The sequence below is a fragment of the Ranitomeya variabilis genome, chromosome 3 (genome assembly GCF_051348905.1).
Source record: "Ranitomeya variabilis isolate aRanVar5 chromosome 3, aRanVar5.hap1, whole genome shotgun sequence".
Lineage (NCBI taxonomy): Eukaryota > Metazoa > Chordata > Amphibia > Anura > Dendrobatidae > Ranitomeya > Ranitomeya variabilis.
Genome location: NC_135234.1, coordinates 232,161,754 through 232,182,030, shown reverse-complemented (window position 1 = coordinate 232,182,030; position 20,277 = coordinate 232,161,754).

Sequence of the window (20,277 nt, the reverse complement as noted above, 5' to 3'; positions counted from 1 at the left end):
AGATACCGAGTAGATCCCTTTCACCAATTGCCAGTTCAGATTCAGATGATGCGCAGGATAAATCCTCTGATACTCCAAAATCCCAATCGAGTTCATCAGAATATGAAGGTTGCCTCTGGCTTCCTGACGGCAGTATAGATAATTTAATTAAGTCAGTCAGAAATACAATGGGATGCCCTGACACAAAAGCATCTAAGTCCGCACAGGACATAGTTTGCCGGGCTGGCACAGAAAAAACGTAGAACCTTCCCGGTAATTTCAACTATAAAAGAATTAAAAAGGAATGGGATAAGCGGAATCTACGGGGGGTTTTACCATCATCCTCTAAAAGACGCTATCCTTGTCTAAGGTTCCCAAGGTGGATGCCTCTGTAGCATCCTCATCAAAACAATCAGTACTGCCAGTGGAAGATTCAGGAGTTTTACCGGACCCTCTGGATCGCAAGGCAGAAAACATGTTAAAAAGATCATGGGAGGCCAACACGGGGGCATTCAAACCTGCTATTTCTAGTACATGTACTGCCAGGTCATTACTTGTTTGGGTGGGTGGATCAGTTGGAGTAACAGATTAGAGGCAAAATATCCAGAGAAAAGATTCTGCCTACAATCCCTCTAATTAAAAGAAGCGGTGGCATTTCTGCCGGATGCATCAGCAGACTCCCTACGTTTAGCAGCTAGATCAGCCGGCTTGGTGATCACAGCCCGGCGAGCACTCTGGTTGAAGAGCTGGAAGTGGGACGCACAGACAAAAGCAAAACTTTGTGCAATTCCGTGCCAGGGTGAGTTCCTCTTTGGAAACACGCTAGATGATCTTCTGACCAAAGCAGGGGAGAGAAAAAAGGGATTCCCTAATCAATCTCTTCCTACAGGAGAGCATTTAGAAGATTACCTTTAATAGGAACAAAACATTTGAAACCCAAAGAGATCGATGGGAGACAAAGGACACAAAACAGAAAGGTGCCTTGTTTGGTGGATCCTTTGGGGCAAGACGTAATAAATACTGTTAATCCCCAAGTTGGTGGTAGGCTAAAAAAATGTTTTCAAAATGGAAACCTATAACATCATAAGTTTTGGATTAAAACTAGAATTCAAACGAATTCCCCAGGATTCATTTATAGTAACATCCCTTAGGGGGCTGGAACAACAAAAGGCTCTCGAATTAGAGATCCTGTCCTTATTATCCAAGAAAGTTTTGATAGAAGTTCCCAAAGATCAGGAAGGAAGGAGATTTTATTCCCCTTTATTCCTGGTCACCAAACCTGATGGTTCATTCCGAACCATTATAAATCTAAAAAAAATTAAATTCCTTTTTATATAATCGTACCTTTTAAAATGAAATCCATTGGTTCTACTATTAAACTTTTATTTCCTAGATGTGTGATGGCAGGAATAGACTTACCATCTTCCCATACACGCCGATCACCAATGGCACCTGACAGTGGCAGTCAACCTGGCAGGACAGATCCGTAATTTCCAATATGCAGCAATGCCCTTTGGTCTTTCGATGGCTCCTCGTGTATTCACAAAAGTAATGCTAGAGGTGATGGCTTATCTGCGCCAACAGGATACGTTAATTGTACCCTACCTAGATGATTTTCTAGTGGTGGGAAGATCTGTCTCTCAGTGTGAGGATTACCTATCTAATACAATTTCATCCCTGCAGGAGTTAGGATGGATCGTCAATTTAAAAAAATCCAGATTGGTTCTGGAAACCTTCCAGTCCTTCCTAGGACTACATCTAGACTCTGTAAGTCAGAGGTGTTTTCTTCCAGAGTCTAAAAAATTGACTATAATATCAAAAGTGAGACTAGCAAGGAAGAATCCTAAGATGTCCCTAAGGGTATGTGTCCACGTTCAGGATTTGCTCAGGTTTTTATGCAGGTAAAATCCTGACCAAATCTGCACCTGAGGTCACTGGCAGGTCACCTGCGTTGTCCTTGAGTTTTTTCTGCAATGTAAGGACATGCTGCGTTCTTAAAAGACGCGCCGCATGTGAGTTTTCTCAGGTGTGCCGCATGCGTCTTTTACTGCATAGTGGAGACAGGATTTCATGAAATCCCCTCCACTATGCTGTAACATCTGGACGCTGCGTTTTTTATGCATGCTGCTCAACGCTGCATCAAAAACTCAGTGTTTCCTGAACGTGGACACATACCCTAAGGGAGGCTATGTCTTTACTTGGATCCCTAACCTCATGTATTCCAGCAGTTCTATGGGCCCAGTATCATATCAGGGCCTTTCAACATGAAATCTTATATATTCAGGAAATTTCACAGGGACATCTAGAAAGGAGGATAACTATCAAGATGTAATAGTCTCTGGCCTGGTGGTTAGATATAGACCACCTTTCCAGAGGAGTACCCTGGATAATGGAGCCTTCCAGAATAATCACCACTGACGCTAGCCCCTTGGGATGGGGTGCCCACATGGGGGATGATCTAGCACAGGATCACTGGGGTCCTACAGAATCACTCTATTCCAATTGGAAAGAGTTAAAAGCAGTTGATCATGCTTTAAATCATTTTCTTCCACAGATTCAGGGGACAAATGTAAGAATCTTGTCGGACAATTCCACCACAGTGGCATACGTGAACCATCAAGGTGGAACACGATCGGAAAGTCTAATGTCGAGAGCAGCAGATATTTTTCATTTGGCAGAAACCCATCTTTCAGTCCTTCATATCAAAGGAATAGAAAACACAAGAGCAGACTTTCTCAGTTGAAACATGTTGCGCCAGGGAGAGTGGACTCTCAATGCCCATATATTCAAAAATATAGTAAAATGATGGGGTACTTCACAAATAGATCTATTCGCCACCAGGGAGAACAGACAAGTACAAAGGTTTGCTTCCCTGTTGTGAAATTGGATTTTGGGCTCCCCCGGTGGCCACTGGTGGAATTGAACTTGTGTGCATTATCCCCTCTGTTCACCTGTTCCCATCAGGATGTGGGAGTCGCTATTTAACCTTGCTCCTCTGTCACTTCCATGCCGGTCAACATTGTAATCAGAAGCCTTTCTGTGCATGTTCCTGCTACCAGACAACTTCCAGCTAAGTCGGACTTTTGTCCTTGTTTGTTTTTTGCATTTTGTTCCAGTTCACAGCTGCAGTTTCGTTTCTGTGTCTGGAAAGCTCTTGTGATCTGAAATTGCCACTCTGATGTTATGAGTTAATACTAGAGTCTTAAAGTAATTTCAGGATGGTGTATTGATAGGGTTTTCAGCTGACCATGAAAGTACCCTTTCTGTCTTCCTGCTATCTAGTAAGCGGACCTCGATTTTGCTAAACCTATTTTCATACTACGTTTGTCATTTTCATCTTAAATCACCGCCAATATATGTGGGGGCCTCTGTCTGCCTTTCGGGGAAATTTCTCTAGAGGTGAGCCAGGACTATATTTTCCTCTGCCAGGATTAGTTAGTCCTCCGGCCGGCGCTGGGCGTCTAGGGATAAAACGCAGGCTACGCTACCCGGCTACTGTTAGTTGTGCGGCAGGTTTAGTTCATGGTCAGTTTAAGTTTCCATCCTTCCAAGAGCTAGTTCCTATGTATGCTGGGCTATGTTCTCTTGCCATTGAGAACCATAACAGTTTGACCGGCCCACAAAGGGTTAAATTAATTGGCAGAGAAAGGAGAGAAAAAAGAAGTCTGCTGAAAAATTTTTTTTTTTTTTTTTTCCTTCAGTTCTGAGTGTGCTTTCAATTGAATCACTTGCAAGTCTGCCTATATTGCAGCCTTCCTCTCTCTCTCTCCTTCTAATCCTGGAATGGCTCTGTGTTCACCTGTTTAAAATGGATATTCAGAGTTTAGCTGCAGGTTTGAATAATCTCACCACGAAAGTTCAAAATTTACAAGATTTTGTTGTTCATGTTCCTATATCTGAACCTAGAATTCCTTTGCCTGAATTTTTCTCGGGGAATAGATCTTGCTTTCAAAATTTCAAAAATAATTGCAAGTTGTTTTTGTCCCTGAAATCTCGCTCTGCTGGAGATCCTGCTCAGCAGGTCAGGATTGTGATTTCCTTGCTCCGGGGCCACCCTCAAGATTGGGCTTTTGCATTGGCTCCAGGGGATCCTGCGTTGCTCAATGTGGATGCGTTTTTTCTGGCCTTGGGGTTGCTTTATGAGGAACCTCATTTAGAGCTTCAGGCGGAAAAAGCCTTGATGTCCCTATCTCAGGGGCAAGATGAAGTTGAAATATACTGCCAAAAATTCCGTAAATGGTCTGTGCTTACTCAGTGGAATGAGTGCGCCCTGGCGGCGAATTTCAGAGAGGGTCTCTCTGATGCCGTTAAGGATGTTATGGTGGGGTTCCCTGTGCCTGCGGGTCTGAATGAGTCCATGACAATGGCTATCCAGATCGATAGACGTCTGCGGGAGCGCAAACCTGTGCACCATTTGGCGGTGTCTACTGAGAAGACGCCAGAGAATATGCAATGTGATAGAATTCTGTCCAGAAGCGAACGGCAGAATTTTAGACGAAAAAATGGGTTGTGCTTTTATTGTGGTGATTCAACTCATGTTATATCAGCATGCTCTAAGCGTACTAAGAAGCTTGATAAGTCAGTTTCAATTGGCACTTTTCAGTCTAAGTTTATTCTATCTGTGACCCTGATTTGTTCTTTATCATCTATTACCGCGGATGCCTATGTCGACTCTGGCGCCGCTTTGAGTCTTATGGATTGGTCCTTTGCCAAACGCTGTGGGTATGATTTAGAGCCTCTTGAAACTCCTATACCTCTGAAGGGGATTGACTCCACCCCATTGGCTAGTAATAAACCACAATACTGGACACAAGTAACTATGCGAATTAATCCGGATCATCAGGAGATTATTCGCTTTCTTGTGCTGTATAATCTACATGATGTGTTGGTGCTTGGATTGCCATGGCTGCAATCTCATAACCCAGTCCTCGACTGGAACGCTATGTCTGTGTTAAGCTGGGGATGTAAAGGGATGCATGGGGACGTACCTTTGGTTTCCATTTCGTCATCTATTCCCTCTGAGATTCCTGAATTCTTGTCTGACTATCGTGACGTTTTTGAAGAACCTAAGCTTGGTTCATTACCTCCGCACCGGGAGTGCGATTGTGCCATAGATTTGATTCCGGGTAGTAAATACCCTAAGGGTCGTTTATTTAATCTGTCTGTGCCTGAACATGCTGCTATGCGAGAATATATAAAGGAGTCCTTGGAAAAGGGACATATTCGTCCTTCGTCATCTCCCTTAGGAGCCGGTTTTTTCTTTGTGTCTAAGAAAGATGGCTCTTTGAGGCCGTGTATTGATTATCGGCTTTTGAATAAAATCACGGTTAAATATCAATATCCGTTGCCACTGCTGACTGATTTGTTTGCTCGCATAAAGGGGGCCAAGTGGTTCTCTAAGATAGATCTCCGTGGGGCGTATAATTTGGTGCGAATTAAGCAGGGGGATGAGTGGAAAACCGCATTTAATACGCCCGAGGGCCACTTTGAGTATTTGGTGATGCCTTTTGGCCTTTCAAATGCCCCTTCAGTCTTTCAGTCCTTTATGCATGACATTTTCCGTGATTATTTGGATAAATTTATGATCGTGTATCTGGATGATATTCTGATTTTTTCGGATGACTGGGACTCTCATGTCCAGCAGGTCAGGAGGGTTTTTCAGGTTTTGCGGTCTAATTCCTTGTGTGTGAAGGGTTCTAAGTGCGTTTTTGGGGTTCAAAAGATTTCCTTCTTGGGATACATTTTTTCCCCCTCTTCCATCGAGATGGATCCTGTCAAGGTTCGGGCTATTTGTGATTGGACGCAACCCTCTTCTCTTAAGAGTCTTCAGAAATTTTTGGGCTTTGCTAACTTTTATCGTCGATTTATTGCTGGTTTTTCTGATGTTGTTAAACCATTGACTGATTTGACTAAGAAGGGTGCTGATGTTGCTGATTGGTCCCCTGCTGCTGTGGAGGCCTTTCAGGAGCTTAAGCGCCGCTTTTCTTCCGCCCCTGTGTTGCGTCAGCCTGATGTTGCTCTTCCTTTTCAGGTTGAGGTCGACGCTTCTGAAATCGGAGCTGGGGCGGTTTTGTCGCAAAGACGTTCCGACTGCTCCGTGATGAAACCTTGTGCTTTTTTTTCTCGTAAATTTTCGCCCGCCGAGCGGAATTATGATATTGGGAATCGGGAGCTTTTGGCCATGAAGTGGGCTTTTGAGGAGTGGCGTCATTGGCTTGAGGGGGCTAGACATCAGGTGGTGGTATTGACCGACCACAAAAATTTAATTTATCTTGAGTCCGCCAGACGCCTGAATCCTAGACAGGCGCGCTGGTCGTTGTTTTTCTCTCGGTTTAATTTTGTGGTGTCATACCTACCTGGTTCTAAGAATGTTAAGGCGGATGCCCTTTCTAGGAGTTTTGAGCCTGACTCCCCTGGTAATTCTGAACCTACAGGTATCCTTAAGGATGGAGTGATATTGTCTGCCGTTTCTCCAGACCTGCGGCGGGCCTTGCAGGATTTTCAGGCGGATAGACCTGATCGTTGCCCACCTGGTAGACTGTTTGTTCCTGATGATTGGACCAGTAAAGTCATTTCTGAGGTTCATTCTTCTGCGTTGGCAGGTCATCCTGGAATCTTTGGTACCAGGGATTTGGTGGCAAGGTCCTTCTGGTGGCCTTCCCTGTCACGAGATGTACGAGGCTTTGTGCAGTCTTGTGACGTTTGTGCTCGGGCCAAGCCTTGTTGTTCTCGGGCTAGTGGATTGTTGTTGCCCTTGCCTATCCCGAAGAGGCCTTGGACGCACATCTCGATGGATTTTATTTCGGATCTTCCTGTTTCTCAGAAGATGTCTGTCATCTGGGTGGTGTGTGACCGTTTCTCTAAGATGGTCCATTTGGTTCCCCTGCCTAAGTTGCCTTCTTCTTCCGAGTTGGTTCCTCTGTTTTTTCAAAATGTGGTTCGTTTGCATGGTATTCCGGAGAATATCGTTTCTGACAGAGGAACCCAATTCGTGTCTAGATTTTGGCGGGCATTCTGTGCTAGGATGGGCATAGATTTGTCTTTCTCGTCTGCTTTCCATCCTCAGACTAATGGCCAGACCGAGCGGACGAATCAGACTTTGGAGACATATTTGAGGTGTTTTGTGTCTGCAGATCAGGATGATTGGGTTGCTTTTTTGCCTTTAGCGGAGTTTGCCCTCAATAATCGGGCCAGCTCTGCCACCTTGGTGTCTCCTTTTTTCTGTAATTCGGGGTTTCATCCTCGATTTTCCTCCGGTCAGGTGGAATCTTCGGATTGTCCTGGAGTGGATGCTGTGGTGGAGAGGTTGCATCAGATTTGGGGGCAGGTGGTGGACAATTTGAAGTTGTCCCAGGAGAAGACTCAGCTTTTTGCCAACCGCCGGCGTCGGGTTGGTCCTCGGCTTTGTGTCGGGGACTTGGTGTGGTTGTCTTCTCGTTTTGTCCCTATGAGGGTTTCTTCTCCTAAGTTTAAGCCTCGGTTCATCGGCCCGTACAAGATATTGGAGATTCTTAACCCTGTGTCCTTCCGTTTGGACCTCCCTGCATCTTTTTCTATTCATAATGTTTTTCATCGGTCATTGTTGCGCAGGTATGAGGTACCGGTTGTGCCTTCCGTTGAGCCTCCTGCTCCGGTGTTGGTTGAGGGCGAGTTGGAGTACGTTGTGGAAAAAATCTTGGACTCCCGTGTTTCCAGACGGAAACTCCAGTATCTGGTCAAATGGAAGGGATACGGTCAGGAGGATAATTCTTGGGTGACTGCCTCTGATGTTCATGCCTCCGATCTGGTCCGTGCCTTTCATAGGGCTCATCCTGATCGCCCTGGTGGTTCTGGTGAGGGTTCGGTGCCCCCTCCTTGAGGGGGGGGGGTACTGTTGTGAAATTGGATTTTGGGCTCCCCCGGTGGCCACTGGTGGAATTGAACTTGTGTGCATTATCCCCTCTGTTCACCTGTTCCCATCAGGATGTGGGAGTCGCTATTTAACCTTGCTCCTCTGTCACTTCCATGCCGGTCAACATTGTAATCAGAAGCCTTTCTGTGCATGTTCCTGCTACCAGACAACTTCCAGCTAAGTCGGACTTTTGTCCTTGTTTGTTTTTTGCATTTTGTTCCAGTTCACAGCTGCAGTTTCGTTTCTGTGTCTGGAAAGCTCTTGTGATCTGAAATTGCCACTCTGATGTTATGAGTTAATACTAGAGTCTTAAAGTAATTTCAGGATGGTGTATTGATAGGGTTTTCAGCTGACCATAAAAGTACCCTTTCTGTCTTCCTGCTATCTAGTAAGCGGACCTCGATTTTGCTAAACCTATTTTCATACTACGTTTGTCATTTTCATCTTAAATCACCGCCAATATATGTGGGGGCCTCTGTCTGCCTTTCGGGGAAATTTCTCTAGAGGTGAGCCAGGACTATATTTTCCTCTGCCAGGATTAGTTAGTCCTCCGGCCGGCGCTGGGCGTCTAGGGATAAAACGCAGGCTACGCTACCCGGCTACTGTTAGTTGTGCGGCAGGTTTAGTTCATGGTCAGTTTAAGTTTCCATCCTTCCAAGAGCTAGTTCCTATGTATGCTGGGCTATGTTCTCTTGCCATTGAGAACCATAACACTTCCCTAAACAAAATAGACCATCCGGACATGTTGGACTCTTCAGTTTTCCTGGAAGTTCGATCTAGCATATGCCTTTCCTCCGATGACGCTAATTCCGCTGGTGATCAGGAGGGAAAAAGCAAGGGTAATCCTTATCGCACCCTTTTGGCTGAAGAGACCGTGTTCTCTTGTCTCTGAGCCATGTCACTATGTGACCCTTGGATTCTTCCATCAGACCCGAAGCTGCTATCTCAAGGCCCATTCTTCCACCCTCAGGTGAAGGGACGCTTTTGAGAACAAACACGTCTATAATAACGCCCTCTTTAAGACACATTCTAAATGCTGGCTCCGGTACATAGATGACATCTTCTGTCTATGGGACGGACCAGCCGATACCTTTTTGTATCACAGATTAATGATGCCAGACCCGAATTACAATTTACACCCAACTGTGACTCCCAAAAAATTCCATTCCTGGACACCTTGGTTATCAAGAATGGCCGAGGTAGCCTGGATACGGATATCTTCACAAAGCCTACTGATTCTAACAATCTGCTTCTGTTTTCAAGTTGCCATCCTAAATCAACACGGGAAAGCCTCCTACATTCCCAATTCCGTAGAGTCACTACTATAGTGTCAAACTCTAACCTGACAGAATCTCGACTAGATGACATGGTACAAAAATTCAGGGACAGGGATTATCCTGATAGGATTCTCCAAAAAGAAAGAACAAGGGCCCTTGAACACTCTCCTTCCAGATCACAAACCCCTAAACAGGAACGAATACCTTTTACACATACCCATCACCCCACCATGCCGTTGGTCTATAGGACCATTAATAAACATTGGCCCCTGCTCTCTGAGGCCTACCCACAGGTGGCTGCCTTCCAGGCCCCAGCCCTGATGTGTAAGCGCAGACCAAGGAACTTCAAAGACAGCCTGGTTAAGGCTGACATCGGAAGTTTCACCAAACAGCCAAGACAACAGTTCCTCGGAACCCAGAGAGTGGGCACATTCCCTTGTTTGGGTTGTGCCTGTTGCGCCAACGTGATTAGGTCAAGTGAATTCGCACATCCACATACGGGTAAGAGGTTCAAGATTAAGGGATTCTACACTTGTGAAACAAACTATGTTGTGTACCTAATCAAGTGCCCCTGCGGTCTTATGTACGTTGGTGAAACTATACAACACGTACGTGACAGGATCTCCAGCCACAAGTCTACCATTAGACTTAAGAAAACCTGGCTCCCGCTCCCTCATCATTTTGTCTCGGCCAACCACTCCGTATCCCAACTCCGGTACCAGGTAATAGAGAGAGTGGAACAACCGAGACGGGGCAGTGACCATATAAAACTCCTCAAAGAACGAGAATCCTACTGGATCTATACATTACAGACTATGGCCCCTAAAGGCCTTAACAGAGAACTGGACTTCACTTTCTAGAATGTTGGTATATAAGTTGGCTACGCGTTAACGATCTTGATTTTTGAATAACTTTTTAAAAAAATGTTTTTTTTTTCCTGATCAAGATCGCCACTCTAATCACCTTTTACTTCTATTCCCTTTCTAGACTTCTTAGGAAGGATGTACGGGAAAGTTCTTTATTTTTTCACTACAGTCTACCACTTTTTGGTGAGTTTATTTTTTATTTATTATTTTTTTAATTTTTGTTTATTTTTTATTGTTCATTATTATTTTTTATTTATTTTTTGTTTATTTTTTATTTATTTTTTTATTGCTTTTTTCTTTATTTTGGTTTTTATTTATTTTTTCATTTTCCCAACTAATATATTTCTTTACTTTTCTTTTTCTTATTTTTATTTTTTCTATGTTTCTCATTTTGCCCGTGTTTCGACCTTTATTTCTGATTGAATGTTTTCTTTACAGCAACATTTTAATCATGGTCTCCCCACATTAACTCAGGGTTTTCTGGTTTCTTCTTGCTTTTTGTTTTCTATATATTTTTTATTTATTTATTTTTATTTTATTTATTTATTTTTTATTTATTATTTTTTTGCTTTTTATTTTTTAATTTTTACATTTTTATCAATCCCCCTTATTTTTCTGTACTCCTTCCCTCTTACTTTTTCTGCACTCCTTCCCCCTCTTTTTCTTTTTCTTTCCACATGTGCTGATTGCCTCTACCCCTATGAGTATACTCAGTACATTCAGCTTATAACAGTCCACCCTCCACCACTTTCATTGGTGGTTATAGAGACGCTTGAGGTATTCCCCTACGCAAGCACTGTCTATTCCGGCCGCTTGACACGCACTACTTAACCATGTCCTCTCCTCTTTCTCCCTAGTTCTCTGGGACTCTCTTTCTATATGCTTACTTTCCCTTCTGCTCTTCCTACATAAGGTCAGTACATTATTCTGGCGTCTTGATCTACCTATGTCTATTTGTTTCTAGACTGATATTTTGCCTCAGTATGAGTGCGTTTTTGCAGTGGTCATTACTTTAACCTGACTTGATAAAATTACAATATGTTATGACCAAGTACCTTTGGACCAAGACAAGTCCATATGTGACATGTTCAGAGCTGTGCTTATTTTCCATCTTTTTATTTGGAGCAGTTTGTTTGGAAGCTATTGTGGTTTTGTTGTTTTTTCATGTTTACATGAGTTCCCCCCCCCCTTTTTGCACATATGTATTTGTACAGCACACTTGTTTCATGTATTTATTTTACAGTGATGATTTGAGGAAGACCGTGCCTGGTCGAAACGTTAACTTTGTTGTCCGCAATCACGTTTTCTTTAAAATTATTTGGTGGTGCCTGTGCACATGAATAAAAGCAACTAAAAAAATTTTCTACAACAATACAAAGACTTGAGTGCGGCTGTTTTTCTTGTATAAGGGACTATACTTGACGGCGTGGAATTTGAGAGACAGCTATTAAGTTCAAGAGGCTTCTCTGATTACCTTGTAAACACTCTGTTGTTAAGTAGAAAAAAATCTACGTTAATATATAGCAAGGTGTGGAGAAAATTTCTAAACTTTCATACGGAACCTTTTACTAGACAGGCTGCAATCTTGGCCATCCTAGAATTTTTAGGCCACGTTCACACTTTGCGGCGTCCCTCTGTGGGTACTCCCGCAGCGGAATTGATAAATCTGCAGGGCAAAACCGCTGCGGTTATCCCTGCAGATTTATCGCGGTTTGTTCCGCGGTTTCCGCTGCGGGATTACTCCTATACTATTGATGCTGCATATGCAGCAATATGCAGCATCAATAGTAATGTTAAAAATAATAACAATTGGTTATACTCACCCTCCGATGTCCGGATCTCCTCGGCGCTGCACGCGGCGCTCCGGTTCCAAAGATGCTGTGCCGAGAAGGACCTTCGTGACGTCACGGTCATGTGACCGCGACGTCACCGCAGGTCCTGTTCGCACAGCAACTGAGACCGGGCAGCCGCGTGCAGCGCTGAGAGGTGAGTATAACATGATTTTTTATTTTTATTCTTTTTTTTTACACTATTTATGCTTCCCAGGGCCTAGAGGAGAGTCTCCTCTCCTCCACCCCGGGTAGCAACCGCACATTAGCCGCTTACTTCCCGCAACGTGGGCACAGCCCCATGCGGGAAGTAAGCGGTTCAATGCTTTCCTATGGGTGCACAATCGCTGCGATTCTGCACAAAGAAGTGACATGCTGCGGGTTTTAAACCGCTGCGTTTCTGTGCGTTTTTTCCCGCAGCATGTGCACTGCGGTTTGCGGTTTCCATAGGGTTTACATGTTAATGTAAACGCTATGGAAACTGCTGCGGACCCGCAGCATCAAAATTGCCGCGGATCCGCGGGAAAAACCGCTAAGTGTGAACGTGGCCTTACAGAAAGGTCGAGAACTGAGGTTATCAGTAAACACCTTAAAAGTCCAGGTTTCAGCCTTGGGAGCCCTGTATGGGAGCAATATAGCAGGAGATAGATGGGTCGCAAGATTCATTAGGGCATGTGAGCGAAGTAACCCGGTCCACATTCCATGTTTACCACCATGGGATTTGAACCTAGTCCTTGATGCCTTAACTAGTTCCCCATTTGAGCCACTGGAATCTATCCCCTTAAATATCATGTCATATAAGGTAGCTCTACTAGTAGCTTTAACATCAGCCAGAAGGGTCAGTGACATTCAGGCTCTCTCCATAGACCCACATTTCTTGTTAGTATTCCAAGACCGGATAATCCTTAAACCAGACCCCTCATATCTTCCTAAGGTCATGTCTAGCTATCATAGGTCACAGGAGATATTTCTTCCTTCCTTCTTTGATACTCCATTAAAGGGAACCTGTCACCCCTGTTTTTCATTCGGAGATAAAAATACCGCTACATAGGGCATGAGCTGTGCTTTACAAAAGTGTTTTTTTTCTACCCTGATTCCCCACCTAAGCTGCCGAAATTACTTACCAAAGTCGCCGTTTTCGCTTGTCAATCATGCAGGTCTGGTCATAGGGGCGTGGTGACAAAGCTGTTTCTTCCCCCAGATCTTTCTAAGGTTTCCGTTGGTGGCGTAGTGGTTTGCGACTGCGCAGGTGACGAAAAACAGCGCGCTCTGCGCTATATCCCTGGTGATCGGTGGGGGCGGCCATCTTCCTGTGGCCGCGCGTGCGCAGTTGGAGCGCTCTGCTGCCCGGGGCTTCAGGAAAATGGCCGCGGGCTGCCGCGCGTGCGCAGATGGAGATCGCGGCGGCCATTTTCCTGAAGCCGAGATTCGAACTCTGCTTCAGGAAAATGGCTGCCGCGATCCCCATCTGCGCACGCGCGGCATCCCGCGGCCATTTTCCTGAAGCCCCGGGCAGCAGAGCGCTCCAACTGCGCACGCGCGGCCACAGGAAGATGGCCGCCCCCACCGATCACCAGGGATATAGCGCAGAGCGCGCTGTTTTTCGTCACCTGCGCAGTCGCAAACCACTACGCCACCAACAGAAACCTAAGCAAGATCTGGAGGAAGAAACAGCTTTGCCACCACGCCCCTATGACCAGACCACTCACTACCCTCCCTAGTCGTATACGGTTTTTTCCTTTTAAACTGACAAATGGATTGCTGTATAGAGTATTTTAAGGCATTAACATTATCTGATATGAATTGAACTAAAACCTTGCGGTTCCTCTCGTACTCTGAAAACTAAACTGAGTAGGAGAGGGGGACCGCCTCCTTTTATTCTGTAGGTTTCCTGTTCCTATGGGCGGATCCCCTCTCTCTCATGTGGGTGCTGTCGTGGACTCTCTAAAAGAGCATTACCGGTAAGTACGGTAATCCGGCTTTTTTTTGCTTTGCAAAAAAAACTGTCCTAAATATTTATTATAAAAGCCATGTCTTTTTTTTCTCCTTTCTGTTTTGCAAAACCCCAGTCATAAATATTATTGTTCTGAATTTTTTATTTTTTTTCTTTCTGTTAGGCTCTCTCCAGTAGCTCAGAATCTGCCGATCATCGTTCCATTTTCAGTTTCGGATAGTGTGGAAATTCCTATCTGGGATTGTCGCAGACACCTGCCGGGTTTTGTGGGATGTTCTCCGTGAGGAATTCATGCCCCTACTCACCACGGAAATCTGGCAGGAAAATGCCAATAAATACTGGCAAATTTGTAATTTCCCCAACTGTTTGAGAGCAGTGGATGGAAAACATATTAGAATTACCAAACTGGCTAGTACTGGATAAGAGTACTTTAATTAGAAAAAAAAAATTTCCATAGTGCTCATGGCGATAGCAGCTGCAGACTGTAGGTTTGTCACCATGAACATTGGATCTTTTGGTGGTGGTAATGACTCCCAGACATTTAAAAACTTGGACATAGGCCAATGGTTGTATGGGAATCATTTTAATTTCCCCCGCCACAACCTCTTCCCAACACTCAAGGCTCGCCAATGCCATTTGTTGTGGTTGGGGATGAGGCTTTTCAGATGTGTGGAAACTAGTGATGAGCGACTATACTCGTTACTCGAGATTTCCCGAGCACGCTCGGGAGTCCTCCAAGTATTTTTTAGTGCTCGGAGATTTCGTTTTCATCGCCGAAGCTGAATGATTTACATCTGTTAGCCAGCTTGATTACATGTGGGGATTCCCTAGCAACCAGGCAACCCCCACATGTACTTATGCTGGCTAGTATCTAAATTATTCAGCTGCGTCAACAAAAACTAAATCTCCGAGCAATTATAAATACTCCGAGACCCCCCAAGCATGCTCAGGAAATCTCGAGCAACGGATATACTCGCTCATCACTAGTGGAAACCTGAAACCATACTCCAGTCGGGACTTGACACACACAAAAAGGATTTTTAATTACAGACTGACCAGGGCCCGAAGAACGGTTGAGTGTGCCTTTGGTATCCTTGTCTCAAAATGGCGCATTTTAGGGTCAGCCATTAATCTCAAAATTCAGACAGTCGATGAGGTTGTCAAGGTGTGTGTGGTTCTGCACAATTACATAATGGCTAAAGAACGACCCAACGTTGAACTTGATGAACCTGTTTCTAACCCATTGCCAGATTACCATCATCACCCTCTCAGGACAACAGTAGAAGTTGCCCAAATGAGGGATACATTTGCATCCTACTTTGTTTCTGAGAGTGGACGTCTGTCCTGGCAAGATGAAATAGTTTAGTGTTCTTGTAATGTGTAATGTTATGTACCTGTAATTATGAAAATGTACTTTAACTAGAGGTGTTTTATTGTCAGCAAACATTAAACACCTGTTCCAAGTGCCCTCTATATTAAAATAATTTTGTTTAAAGTTTAATAAGGTGATCACCGGTTCACAACTAGTTTTTATAAAATCCACTCGCTGTATCATGCAGATTGCAGGAGACAGGGATTGGATTATAACCAAATTGGGTTATGTAACCCATGCTTTACACTACACCTCTTCTCTCTGAGGTCAGTGCTATGGTAGGTGACGTTGGATTAGCTCCATCGTCTCTTCAGTCTGCATGTCTGTAGTTCTATATATTAATGCAGACTGAAGAGCTGATGGAGCTAATCCACCTCATATCTTTACTCACCTGCCTGTGTGTCAGAACTAGTGCACTCAGGATGCAGAAAAAACTGCGTCCTGAGTGCACTAGTGCTGACACCTGGGCAGGTGAGCCTTGTTGACCCCTGACCTTTTTTGCTGTATTAATATATATTTTTGGAGGATTTTCAGTTTTCTTTGTGTTTTGGCCTCCTCATAGCTCGATGACCGACACAAGAAGCAAAGCTGCAGTGTAAAGCAAATAAAAAGGGGCAGTAGACTGTGTCATGAGGTGGCAAAAACACTGTGTGTGTACACGACAACGTGTTTTGCCGGCGACGAAAGAGACAAAGAACAAGCAGTGATTGGGGAAAAATAACACATTTGTTTAAAAAAAAATATACAGTATATACGAACCAATGAGGGGGAAAATGTTGTGGATCTGGGAGGATTGGCTACGGGTGGACGATGAAGGGGTTCCAGGGGAAGGCCTAACTAAACTTGTGGGGTCTGTGAGGTCAAGGATGGAAGTAGACACATTAGGAGTGGAAGAATGGGACAGGAGAGACACATTGGAAGGGAGAGAAAAACTGGACAACACAGACACATTGGGAGGTGAGGGTGGAGGAAGTACGACACTTCTGCTGGCACAAGTCTTTTTGGCTTTCTGTCCCGTTTTATGCGACAGCTTCCTTTTTTTATGTCTCCGTGGGAGTAGTGGAGTCAGCAGGTCGTTCAGAATGTGGACCCGGCCTAGCGGTGGTGGTGGTGGCAGTGGTGGATAGCCGGTCAGGATCTTGAGGCGGCCTAGTAGTGGTGGCGGCGGTGGACAACCATGCAGGATCTTGAGGCTGCCTAGTGCTGATGGCAGTGAACAGCCGAGAAGGACTCGGCGTGGTGCTGGAGTGGCTTTCAGCAGCACCTGGCATGGTGGTGGCGGTGTATTGGTGTGCAGCAGGACTGGGCATGGTGGTGGCTGTACAGTGGTATGCAGCAGAACTCTGCATCGAGGTTAAGTGTGTAATTGTGGCACAGGTGGAAATACCACCTGCGGCTGCAGTAAGTACAGAGTCTGCTGCATAGCCTGTGTCCCCTACATTTGCAAATTTGCTCCTGGGCTGGTGGGAGAATACAAAGATCTTTGGTGAGAAAAGCCCCCAAAACTGTGAAAAGGTGGGCATGTGGGCCCGATATTTGGATGATATTTTAGTGATTTGGAGAGGTACCAAGGAGGAATTTTGCTCATTTGTGGGGGAGATTAATGATAACTAGTGATGAGCGAACATGCTCGCCACTACTCGGTACTCGCCCGAGTATCACTGTACTCGGCGAGCACAGAGCATTTCTGGGATTATTCGGCGGGAGCTCGGGTCTCCTCATTTTAATCTTGGCGCTTTTTAGAGCACCAATCAACATGCAGGGATTGTCTGCCATTCACTGTAATACCGCAGCCATCTTTGTTGTGGTATTAAAGTGATTGGCTGGCCTCGGTGTCATCAGGTCTATAAGAGACCTGGAGCCGCCCTGCTCGGCGCATTCTTCTCCAGTCTCAGCTAGTGTAGAGAGAGCTGCTGCTGAGATAGGATCAGATTCGTTCTTTTATTAGTTAGTGTGGATCTACTAGTGTTCAATCCACAAATCCTGATAAACCAACAGTCCTTCTTAGGGCTAATTCGGGGGTACATAGATTTAAGCGCTAGGTAGGCAGGGGAGTCTATGTGCACATATCCACATCAGTGCAAGGCCTGCAGGCACTGTATGTCAGTATATAGATCTCACTGCATACATCAAAAGGCTAAATTACGGTCTGCTGCTGCGTATTTTATATATACGTAGCTACAGGTTTCCGTGCCTATAAATTTTTTTTTTTTGCACCTTATACCTGCTAATTTTATTACAAAGCAATCCATAGCCCCTTTTTTCTACATTTATTTGCTTGCTCACACTGCAGTCTACAGCCAGATCATTTCAATACAAGAGTGTGAAAATCTAACAATTTAACACTAGAAGTCCCAGAGACGGGTCATTTGACATTTCTACCTTTGAAACCCAGAGAAGGGTCAAATGACCTAAAGGATTTTATCTATAGCTTATCTTATCTCTATTCACTGTCTTTTGTTCTGTAATTAAGGGAATTACTGTTGCACCACAGGAGGTTGTTTGCTGTTTTCCATCGAGTTTACCCATGTAGTTTCAAGTTTCAAGTTAGGGTATTGTCACACAGTGCCATTTTGATCGCTACGACGGCACGATTCGTGACGTCACAGCGATCGTATGATTATCGCTCCAGCGTCGTAGACTGCGGTCACACGTTGCAATCACGGCGCTGGAGCGATGCCGAAGTCCCCGGGTAACCAGGGTAAACATCGGGTTACTAAGCGCAGAGCCGCGCTTAGTAACCCGATGTTTACCCTGGTTACCAGCGTAAACGTAAAAAAACAAACAGTACATACTTACATTCCGGTGTCTGTCCCCCGGCGTCTCAGCTTCTCTGCACTGTGTAAGCACAGCGGCCGGAAAGCAGAGCGGTGACGTCAGACGTCACCGCTGTGCTCGCTTTCTGGCTGGCCGGCGCTCACAGTGCAGAGAAGCTGAGACGCCGGAGGACAGACACCGGAATGTAAGTATGTACTGTTTGTTTTTTTTACGTTTACGCTGGTAACCACGGTAAACATCGGGTTACTAAGTGCGGCCCTGCGCTTAGTTACCCGATGTTTACCCTGGTTACAAGCGAACACATCGCTGGATCGCTGTCACACACAACGATCCAGCGATGTCAGCGGGTGATCAAGCGACGAAAGAAAGTTCCAAACGATCTGCTACGACGTACGATTCTCAGCAGGGTCCCTGATCGCTGCTGCGTGTCAGACACTGCGATATCGTAACGATATCGCTAGAACGTCACGAATCGTACTGTCGTAGCGATCAAAATGGCACTGTGTGACAGTACCCTTAGTTCTGTTCAGTTTATTGTATTTGATAATATAAAGACTATACATATTGTATTTAGTTTATTTTTATTTGAGCAAAAAAGCGCTGAAACGAATCATTTTTTATATATTTTAAATAGAGAATTAGAAATTTTAGAGCAAGGTACAGCTGTGAGTAATGACCAGAAGCATTTGTGTCTAAGGCTATGTGCACACTTTGCGGATTCCACTGCGGATTTTTCCGCAGTGGAATTCCAAAATCCGCAGTGAAAACCCGTTGCGGTTTTTAATGCGGATTTATCGCGTTTTTTACTGCGGTTTCTTCTGCGGATTTTCATCTGCAGTTTCCTATTGGAGCAGGTGAAAATCCGCAGAAAAGAAGTGACATGCTGCGGAATGTAATCCGCAGCGTTTCCGCGCGGATTTTTCCGCACCATGTGCACAGCGTTTTTTGTTTCCCATAAGTTTACATTGTACTGTAAACTCAGGGGAAACTGCTCCGTAGCGGTCAAAGGTACCGTTACATGTTACGATCTCGTCGACGATATAGTTAGAAATGTCACGTGATCACATCGTTCGTGCAATCAGTTTCACATTGTCCAAGAGGCGTCACATGCAACTATCTTGTTAACGATGTAAATTTTGGCTCCGCGTTAGCCTCATTGCAAACGTTTGCAGAACGATTTTTCACAATGGCAGGAATAGGAGAATTTAGACCGACATCGTTCATCTCAGCGTTACACTGAACGATGCTGCACATCTTCTGACACATAATTGGACGAGGATCGTCAGATTTGAGATCCTGACCTCAAATCTGCGATCAGCGATCCAACGATGTGTTCGTCCGATATCTTCACGTTACACGCAACGATGTGAAAATGACATCGCATGAACGACGTGATCACGTGACGTTTTCAAACGATATCGTCAACGAGATCGTAACGTGTAACTGTACCTTTAGGCCTCAATCACACTAGCGAAAAAAAATCGCAGCATGTTCATTCTTGTGCAAATTTGGCGCGAAAAAAATTCGCACACGAGGACTGAAATTTTAGTGTGAAAAATATACAAAAGAACAACTGTTATTTGTTTCGATGCTTTTTATTTTTTTTTTAAAACCAATAAGATTTTTTTTTCACTAAAGCGTTATTTCACACCAACATCAAACAAATAGTCACATTTTCAAGATGAGCAGTGTATAAGCGGCATGGCCAAACAAATGCGATAAAACAGTGAACAAGAAAACAATATAATCAAATTATACAACAGGGAGGGATGTTGGTGGAGGAGTGGGAAGAGGGGAGGGGGGAAAGGGTAAAGGATGCTTTTTATTTTTGTTATAAAAATGTTTAAAAAAATACAAGGAATAAAACAATTCCACACATATTTTCAATAGGCTGCAGTGGGGGGCTGTGTGTGTGTGAGTGGCATGTCCTTGTGTGACTAGCATTTCAGCACTCACTCAGCAGTCTGTCTGAACATGTCGGAACATACCTGGCACTGCCTGGGTATGTCCCTGGTACATTTGCCACACGTTTATTTGTAGCAGTCAACACTAGGGTTGAGCGACTTTTATTTTTATAGGATCGGGTCGGGTTTCACGAAACCCGACTTTCTCAAAAGTCGGGTCGAGTGAAATCGGCCGATCCTATAAAAAAGTCGGGGTCGGGGTCGGCCGAAACACGAAACCCAATGCAGTGCAATGGGATACTATGGTTCCGTGGGTCTGAAGGAGAGGAAACTCTCCTTCAGGCCCTGGGATCCTTATTAATGTGTAAACTAAAGAATTAAAATAAAAAATATTGATATACTCACCTCTCCGACGCAGCCTGGACCT